A 9,995-nucleotide genomic window follows, 5' to 3' on the forward strand; every position below is an offset into this window, starting at 1 on the left:
ATGATGAGGAAAATTTTATATTTGATTCTTGAAGAGACTGGAAACCAATCATGGAGGACAGGAATAATGTGAGCAGATTTTTTAGTGTGCGTAAGTAGACGGGCAGCAGAGTTCTGAACGTACTGCAATCTAATGATAAGTTTAATAGGCAGGCCATAAAATAATGCATTACAATAGTCCAGATGGGTAGTGATGAAAGCATGAATTAGTGTTTTGGTATCTTTCACACTGAGGGAAGAGTGCAAAAAAGCAATGTTTTGCAGGTGAAAAAATACTGTCTGTATTAGTGAGCTGATGTGTGGTTGGAATGTAAGAAGATGATCAAAAATGACACCCAAATTACGGACTGATGTTGAGGGCTCTACTAGAATCCCATCTACATCGGTTTTTAACCCACGGAGGGTAGAGAGGACAGATTTAGTACCTACCAATAAGATTTCAGTTTTGTCAGGGGTGAGCAGTAAAAAGTTAACTATCATCCAGTGTTTGATTTCACTAATGCAGTTAGTCAACAAAGCTGGGGATGATGATGCAGTTGGATCAACACTTATATACATTTGTGTGTCATTGGCCTAGCAGTGGTAGCTGAGACCATACCGGTGGATAATTTGACCTAATGGGAGCATGTAGATATTGAACAGAATAGGACCCAGAACTGACCCTTGGGGGACAGCGAGCACAGTAGTGGTGGATTTATGTTCCCTAATGGAGACATAATACTGTCGATCACTGATGTAAGATTCAAACCAAGAAAGAGCAGCACCAGAGATACCAATGCTTGCAAGTTGGGACAGCAAGATATTATGGTTAACTGTATCAAATGCTACACTTAAGTCAAGAAGAACTAGGATAGTGGCCATCCTAGAGTCCGCAGACATAAGTAAATCATTGGTCACCTTAAGCAAAGCAGTTTCCGTACTATGTAGGGTTCTGAATCCAGATTGTTAGGGATGAAGCAGGTTATGAGAGTTTAAATAATAATTTAATTGACCAGCAACAACTTTCTCCAAGATCTTAGCCACAAATGGTAGATTAGAGATTGGGCGATAAAACTTTAGTTATGATGAGTCTAAACCAGGATTTTTTAAAAACAGGGGTTACAGCAACAGTTTTTAATTCTCTTGGAACAATACAAGTGCGAAAACTGCAGTTGATAAAGTGAGAAATGGGAGCAGAAAGTTTGTCAGTGCAAGCCTTAATAAGTATAGTCAGGGCGGGGTCTAGGTGGCAAGTAGATCAGTTTGATTTAGAGATTAGCTCAGCAATATAAGTTGATGTAGTGGGGTTAAATTTAGTTAAGTAGATTGGAGATTCAGGAATAGGATCAGTCGTCGGAGGTGAGGTCCGATTAGCAGAGAAGCCTCGATATATGGTCATAATTTTTGACTTGAAGTAGTCCACAAATGAATTACAGCGCTCAGCAGAGGGATTAGGAGTTTTAACAGGGGGTTGACAGAGTCTGTTAACTGTAGTGAAAAGAGATCTAGGGCGACAAGTACCAGAGTTAATAAGGGTGGAATAGTACTTTGAACGCGCAGCAGATAAGGCATCATTGGACGTATAGGAGTGATGTCGGCTAACCGTTTGCAAAGCCCGTAGCCCTTCTGCTTTCAGTGTGTCGGTTGAGGAGAATGTACTGAAGGCATTGCTTGTCGTGGGATCCGGAGACACTGCCAAAGCGGGTGTAGGCCTATCTGTAGAGGTTGTACTTGCAGGACTGGCAAACAACTGAATGGGGACAGTTGTTGTCCGACTTTTGACAAAACGCTTGTGCTTCTCTCCCCTGATATGCGAGTCCATGGCTTTAGAGCCCATTGTTACCAGTTTGATAACTTTTTTACAAAGGTCGCATCGCGCTTCATTGACATCAGTCGTCTTTTTCAACCAGCCACAGTATTTTTTTGAAGCATTGACATTAATAACAATTAATAACTAATTAATATTGTATTAATCAAATCATACATAACTTTTTCCTTTCACTGTTAGACATTTTACATTTCTTTTTTGTATGATGTTAGACTGTTTACTTACTAGTTGTAATTAAAATAAAAATATTTTTGCAATTCTGAATGCTTTTCAAATGTGTTGCATTGTCTATTAAATATCTCAGCAACTAGAGCCAATCTGGCAAAACCGAAGTCATATTCTTAATCAGCACCATAAACTTAATATAAAACCGTTCAGCCATCGTTGGCAACAAAATCACTGTATACCAGTGTAATCAATTATCAATTACACAATTGACATATCAATTTCTTGCAGGTTAAGGTGAAAAGCTTACACTAAGTACAAGATTCCCAAACCTGTGCATCATTACTCGCAGAGCACATATTTAGCTCAGCCGCACTATACATTTTTTATCATTATATCATCAGGGACACAGAGAAACAGTTGAATACAATGAGGTATTTTTATTAAAGTCTGATTTAATAAAAATGCAAATACAACGGGGGTGGCCAATGGTGTGGCCAGGTGTCAGTCCATGGTGGCCAATGGTGTGGCCAGGTGTCAGTCCATGGTGGCCAATGGGGTGGCCAGGTTTCAGTCCAAGGTGGCCAATGGGGTGGCCAGGCTTCAGTTCAGGGTGGCCAATGGGGTGGCCAAGTTTCAGTCCAAGGAGGCCAATGGCATGGCCAGGTTTCAGACCAGGGTGGCCAATGGGGTGGCCAAGCTTCAGTCCAGGGTGGCCAAAGGGGTGGCCAAGCTTCAGTCCAGGGTGGCCAATGAGGTGGCCAGGTTTCAGACCATGGTGGCCAATGGGGTGGCCAGGTTTCAGACCATGGTGGCCAGGGCCACCGCTTGCCACCCTCCAGATCTGCGTACATCTGAGGATCTTCACATTCCCTGGTGGTTGCATCATTTTCACTATAATAAATACAAGTTTAACAAAATAAAAACCATGTACTTCAAGTATACTTATGTATAATTACAAAAAACTTGAATTTACAATTAAATAGTAATAAAATACATTTACAAGAGATTACTTTTGAGCACTTTTAACCAATAGTCAATAGCATTACTAAAGTTCTACGTTTAATATTCTTGAAATACGGAATTAATGTAATTCAGATCCACTAAAGTTGCAATTAAACACGTGTAATATGTAATTTTATTTAAAAATATCTTTGGTTTTTGGTTTGCTTTGTAGACTAACAATGTTAATAAAGTATAAATAATTAACTGGTGCTTTTGGGGTTGTCTGATTTGTTTTACTTAAAGTTCAAAATCATTTCAGACAAATATGACTGAATATATTCTTAAGTTTGAAGTCTACTTCAGCAGCTTTTGTATTAACGACCAATTGATGTGTTAATGAAATATGCTATTTTTCGGAACATTTCATTTCATGTATATTATACACACATGCACTAATAACGTGTGGAAAGAGTCAGGTTTTTAACCTCTGCTCGACGTGATTTAGTAAAAAACCCAGTCTCTTTCTAATGTACCTACAAGTTAGATATACTTCTAACGTTACTTCTTCTAAATAAGCCAAAATCAAAAGTTCTGTATGTGCTACTTAAAAAATGAAGGAAAAGATTAGTGTACCATGAATTACAGTAAAACAATATTACACTACAATAATATAAAATTTAATTAAAAAATTAAATTACTTATTCGTCCTGGAATACCGCCTTCCTCTTCTCCACAAAGGCGGTCATTCCTTCCTTTCTGTCTTTCGTGGCGAAGGTGGCGTGGAACAGCCGTTTCTCCAGGCGGTTCCCGTCGGCCAGCGGTAGCTCAAAGGCTGCATTAATGGCTTCTTTTGCCATCGCAGTAATGACCTTTGAGTTGGAAGCTATCTTCTCCCCACACCTGATAGCTTCCGGTACCAGCTGGTCGACGGGAAATATGCCGCTAACGAGGCCGGCCTGCTTTGCTTCCTGAGCATTTAGCCGTTTCCCCGTTAGCACCATTTCCATGGCCAGGGATTTGCCAACAGCCCTGGTGAGCCGTTGGGTTCCCCCTGCGCCAGGAATGGTTCCCAGGAGTATTTCCGGCTGGCCGAACTGCGCCGTCTCCCCGGCATAAATGATGTCACACATCATGGCCAGTTCGCAGCCTCCTCCGAGCGCAAAGCCATTCACGGCAGCAATTACAGGTTTCCTCGCCGAGGAAACTCTGCTCCAGTGGGACAAGAAGTTCCCACTGTAGCATGCCGGAAAAGTCCAGTTTTGCATCTCTTTTATATCTGCTCCTGCTGCGAAGGCTTTCTCGTTGCCGGTGATGACAACAGCCCCGACCTGGCTGTCCAATTCAAAGGTGTCTAGGGCTTGATTAACCTCCGTCATTAGCCCATCGCACAGAGCATTTAGGGCTTTGGGCCGGTTTAACTGGATCAAGCCCACATTTTGTTGTACTCCCTTCCTGTTCGCCATGATGTACTGGAAGGGAGAAGCGGTACTACGTCGCCGTGCACCCGTGAAAACGAGTGAAGCTTGCCTGACTGCAAACGCTGCGGACCTTAAAAATATTGCCATCTCTTCCAGATAAGCGCTAGCAGAATACAGCGTCGCTCTACTAGAGCTTCCTTTTATACTGGCGGACTGCTGACGTCGGTGAATTCTAGCGCGTAACTTTCGAGGCAAATTGACGTCATCGGCAGATGGATCATTTTACGTGTCTAGAACGCAGATGGGGGTCGTCTACTTTGACGTCACTAGGTAATGACCTCAGGTAGAAGGAATAAGTCATATAAAATACTATAAACAAGAGGATAACAATATAAAAATATGAAACTATACAATTCTATAGGTTAAAAGAAGGACAGGTGGATGGAGAGTTGTATTTATATAACATAAATAATTCCCACAAGAGGGCACCATTGTGATAAATTCATAATAACGAAAAAGCAGCCCTTTAGTTAAAGGAGACACTTGTCTTTGTTTAAATGTGTAAGGTGGTATTTTAAAAATATGTGAATAAGGTAATACTAATGTTAATACTGCATTATTTGTTTATTCTATTTGTGGCTTCTATATTGTACACCTTATAGCAGATTTATAATAGTATTGTGAGATGTCTGATTTGTGACCCCATTTTGTACGAATTTTCTGACACCCTTGAGTTACCCATATGTGTTGTGATATGAGGAATAAAACGTGAAGTAACATGAAGTAGCAGGGCCCGGGTATTACAGCACCTGTCGCCCCAAACTGCTGCTGTATGCTGGAGGACCAGGACAGGCCCAGTTACGTCACTGGCTGCTTCCACCCTCGTATATCAGCTTCATAGCCAAACCCACTGAATCAATCATTAGCCTCCAAATCTGTTCGTTATATTATTGCTACGCTGTTGCAGGTACCCCCAGTGCTAGATGATGCAAGCAAACTGCAAAGGCTGCAAAAAAAAAACCCCATCAGACTCAGAACAGCAGCATCCCCCAAACCCTATGCTCCGCAATACTTTTTTTTGGACCGTTAGTGGGCATCTTCTCCTGTGGAGGGCGCTGCTGTTCCTCTTCATAACACAGATCTTACTATACTGTACCACTATAGCCCGCTTGAAAAGTCTAGTTCCGCATTTCCTCAATGTCTCACAGCCAATGATGACTATAGCCCCACCCTGGCTGCCCCCTTCTAAGGAATCTAGGGCCTGACTCACTTCTTCACTTCATCAAGCCGTCACAGAGGGCGTTCAGGGCTTTGGGCCGGTTCATCTGGACCCAACCCACATTCTGCATTTCTCCCTTGTTTTCCACCACGATATACTTACAGTATAAGGTGCGCTGGTGCTATACCGCTGTGCATCCATCAAAAATAGAACAGTGGGTTTCACGACAAGCGACATGGATCTGCAAAACATCGTCATGTTTTCAAGAACAGCGCTACCAGAATTGCGCGTGACTTGGCTTGGCAAGTAAAAAAGACATAAACATACAAGTCGTGAAAGAAATGAGTACAATATTCTCTTGCTTTATGGGCGCAATCTACACAAGCTTCATTTTATGTTACTGGACTGACGTTAAGCGATCGTACTATGTCACTTTTGAGACATACTGATGTCACCTCAAGATGGATTTTTTTGTGCATTCCAAAGATTAGGAGCTGTTACAGTAAATGCTCTGCCACCCATAGTTGAATAACCTGTGCTTAAGTTCAGTGAGTAAGTCAGTATCGGATGATCTTAATGCATGGGCAGGAGTGTAGGAGTGTAGGAGAGTAGCTCAGACAGATAATGAGGGGCTAAACCATGAAGGGCTTTGAAGATGATGAGGAAAATTTTATGTTTGATTCTTGAAGAGACTGGAAACCAATCATGGAGGACAGGAGTAATGTGAGCAGATTTTTTAGTGTGCGTAAGTAGACGGGCAGCAGAGTTCTGAACGTACTGCAATCTAATGATAAGTTTAATAGGCAGGCCATAAAATAATGCATTACAATAGTCCAGACGGGTAGTGATGAAAGCATGAATTAGTGTTTTGGTATCTTTCACACTGAGGGAAGAGTGCAAAAAAGCAATGTTTTGCAGGTGAATAAATACTGTCTGTATTAGTGAGCTGATGTGTGGTTGGAATGTAAGAAGATGATCAAAAATGACACCCAAATTACAGACTGATGTTGAGGGCTCTACTAGAATCCCATCTACATCGGTTTTTAACCCACGGAGGGTAGAGAGGACAGATTTAATACCTACCAATAAGATTTCAGTTTTGTCAGGGGTGAGCAGTAAAAAGTTAACTATCATCCAGTGTTTGATTTCACTAATGCAGTTAGTCAGCAAAGCTGGGGATGATGATGCAGTTGGATCAACACTAATATACAGTTGTGTGTCATTGGCCTAGCAGTGGTAGCTGAGACCATACCGGTGGATAATTTGACCTAATGGGATGTAGATATTGAACAGAATAGGACCCAGAACTGACCCTTGGGGGACAGTGAGCACAGTAGTGGTGGATTTATGTTCCCTAATGGAGACATAATACTGTCGATCACTGATGTAAGATTCAAACCAAGAAAGAGCAGCACCAGAGATACCAATGCTTGCAAGTTGGGACAGCAAGATATTATGGTTATTATGTGTTGTGATATGAGGAATAAAACGTGAAGTAACATGAAGTAGCAGGGTCCAGGTATTACAGCACCTGTCGCCCCAAACTGCTGCTGTATGCTGGAGGACCAGGACAGGCCCAGTTACGTCACTGGCTGCTTCCCCCCTCGTATATCAGCTTCATAGCCAAACCCACTGAATCAATCATTAGCCTCCAAATCTGTTCGTTATATTATTGCTACGCTGTTGCAGGTACCCCCAGTGCTGGATGATGCAAGCAAACTGCAAAGGCTGCAAAAAAAACCCCCCATCAGACTCAGAACAGCAGCATCCCCCAAACCCTATGCTCCGCAATACTTTTTTTGTGACCGTTAGTGGGCATCTTCTCCTGTGGAGGGCGCTGCTGTTCCTCTTCATAACACAGATCTTACTATATTGTACTACTATAGCCCGCTTGAAAAGTCCAGTTCCGCATTTTATCAATGTCTCACAGCCAATGATGAATATAGCCCTTCATCAAGCCGTCACAGAGGGCGTTCAGGGCTTTGGGCCGGTTCATCTGGACCCAACCCACATTCTGCATTTCTCCCTTGTTTTCCACCACGATGTACTTACAGTATAATGTGCGCTGGTGCTATACCGCTGTGCATCCATCAAAAATAGATCAGTGGGTTTCACGACAAGCGACATGGATCTGCAAAACATCGTCATGTTTTCAAGAACAGCGCTACCAGAATTGCGCGTGACTTGGCTTGGCAAGTAAAAAAGACATAAACATACAAGTTGTGAAAGAAATTAGTACAATATTCTCTTGCCTTATGGGCACGATCTACACACAGCACGGCAAGCTTCGTTTTATGTTACTGGACTGACGTTAAGCGATCGTACCATGTCACTTTTGAGACATACTGATGTCACCTCAAGATGGATTTTTTTGTGTTTGTATTTTGATTCGAAATGTAGGCATAATAGAAACCATTGTGAGAAGAAACACTTCATTTCCACTCAGCATGTGTACTTAGCTGTCCCTGTTTAACCTCAATAGCTACATTTTGTAGTTCCATTTCACTGGACGTACTACTTGTGTTTCAGTAGATAAATCTCTGTTAATGATGAGACCTTAGTGATTCGTTATTAATTTTACGAAATACAATACGCTATATATATATAATATATACCCTTTATTTACTATGCACTCCCTCACCATTTCCTACATACACATTACCACTTTACAGTCTGTGACTTTTATATTTTATATATACTTAATTTAAATTTTTTTTACCATAGCTATTTTTAGAATTCAGTACAAAATACCCTGCCTCACGTTGTGATGATGTAATTACCTACCAATTTTTATGGCAGTGGAAAGCCCAATTCCATCCATCCATCCATTTTTCAAAATCACTCGTTTTATTCAGGGTCACAGGGGGTCCAGAGCCTAGCTTGGAGGCTACGAGCACAAAGCGGGGAACAACCCAGGATGAAGCGCCAACAATAGAAAACCAACACCAGAAATATATTCTGCAGTAGTCTGCCAAAAGTATGGTAACGTGTGGTATGATGCAGAAGAATAGGGCTATAGGGGGTCACTGGGATAGGTCCATTGACTTCATCCCATTTCAATATATATATAATGCACAGTTATATACTGTAAGTACAACATGTTAATAAAATACACATCATTGGCCAGCTCCAAAAACTGTGAGTAAAGGAATCAGTAATGTAAAATACAATAGAAAAGAACAATATAAAACAAGTTAACAATTAAATAAGACTATTTAAGATTAGACATAAAGAAAAATATAAAATACACAGAAAAATAGATGTACAACTGGATATTAACAGAAATAAAGGCACTATGTGCAAAGAATAGACTGGAAGGTCAGATTGACTTCAAATTTCTTCTGCTGTTGCCTCTCGACGTGTAGATTATAACCTATAACAGGGGTCTCCAACTCCGGTCCTGGAGAGCTACTATCCAGTAGGTTTTCTATCCTACTTGGCTTTTGACGAGCCACACCTGCTCCTGGTATTTACCTGAGAACAGGTGTGGCTCATCAGAAGCCGGGTATGATAGACAACCTACTGGACTGTAGCTCTCCAGGACCGGAGTTGGAGACCCCTGCCCTATAAAATGCAGGAGTGTAGCTGCAACACTTAAAGTTTTAGAAACAGGAGTAAGATCTTAGCAATCATCGCCTCTGCTGAAATAATAGCCCTCCCTTATCTCTGGATGTGAAGGTCAGATTCATTCCCAACAACTTCTGTTTTTACCTCATGCCCTGTATATTACTTAAATAATTTTAGTAATTACATTTTTCTATAGTTTAACTTTACTATGATGTTCTTTTTGTTGTATTTTTTTATTTATCCGTCCAGTTTTTGGAGCTGACCAAGTGTGCAATTCACTGGCATGTTTACTTGTGCAACTGTACCTCATCTTGCTTAATAAAGCCTTTCTGCATTCAGATGAATGTTAGGTGAAAACATGTAACAGATGAACAAATAACACTGACCTGTGCTTTGATACACGAAAAACAACATTCCTCTCTGTCACCTGTCACGAAACTTGTTTACACCCAGCTTAGTAACGCTAGTTAGCGACAGAGAAAGCCCTTCATTGTTCCAGGAAACTGAGACACAGCCGTAGCATTTCCTCCAATCAGAACGGAGACACTGGTTTTGGTTTGTTTTGGAATGAGGCACCCATGCAACTGAGCTGTACTTCCAGGGTGGGACGGCCAATAGCTTTAGAGTTTGATGGGGTGTGTAAACATCTGGCCTGGATGCCTGCACTATGGCTACCTAAAACAGCACTGCAGTCAGTAGAAGAGATCAACTCTACTTTCACAAGCAGTGAAGTTCTTACCATGAGGAAACTCAACACAGCCACACGTCATCGCAAGAGTACATCCTATGATTCAGAAGGGAATCCCCCATCTTAAAGCCTGTCCCAAACTGAAATGTCACCCAGTCATCAAAACAATTAACACAAATCAGGCATA

At 41.5% G+C, this 9,995-nt stretch overlaps 1 pseudogene; it reads right to left on the reverse strand.

Annotated features, from left to right (window-relative positions):
* Nucleotides 1-2,391: 2,391 nt before the first annotated feature.
* Nucleotides 2,392-4,540, reverse strand: LOC140583023 (enoyl-CoA hydratase, mitochondrial pseudogene; annotated as a pseudogene).
* Between the last annotated feature and the right edge of the window lie 5,455 nt (nucleotides 4,541-9,995).

The sequence above is a fragment of the Paramormyrops kingsleyae genome, chromosome 25 (assembly GCF_048594095.1).
Source record: "Paramormyrops kingsleyae isolate MSU_618 chromosome 25, PKINGS_0.4, whole genome shotgun sequence".
Lineage (NCBI taxonomy): Eukaryota > Metazoa > Chordata > Actinopteri > Osteoglossiformes > Mormyridae > Paramormyrops > Paramormyrops kingsleyae.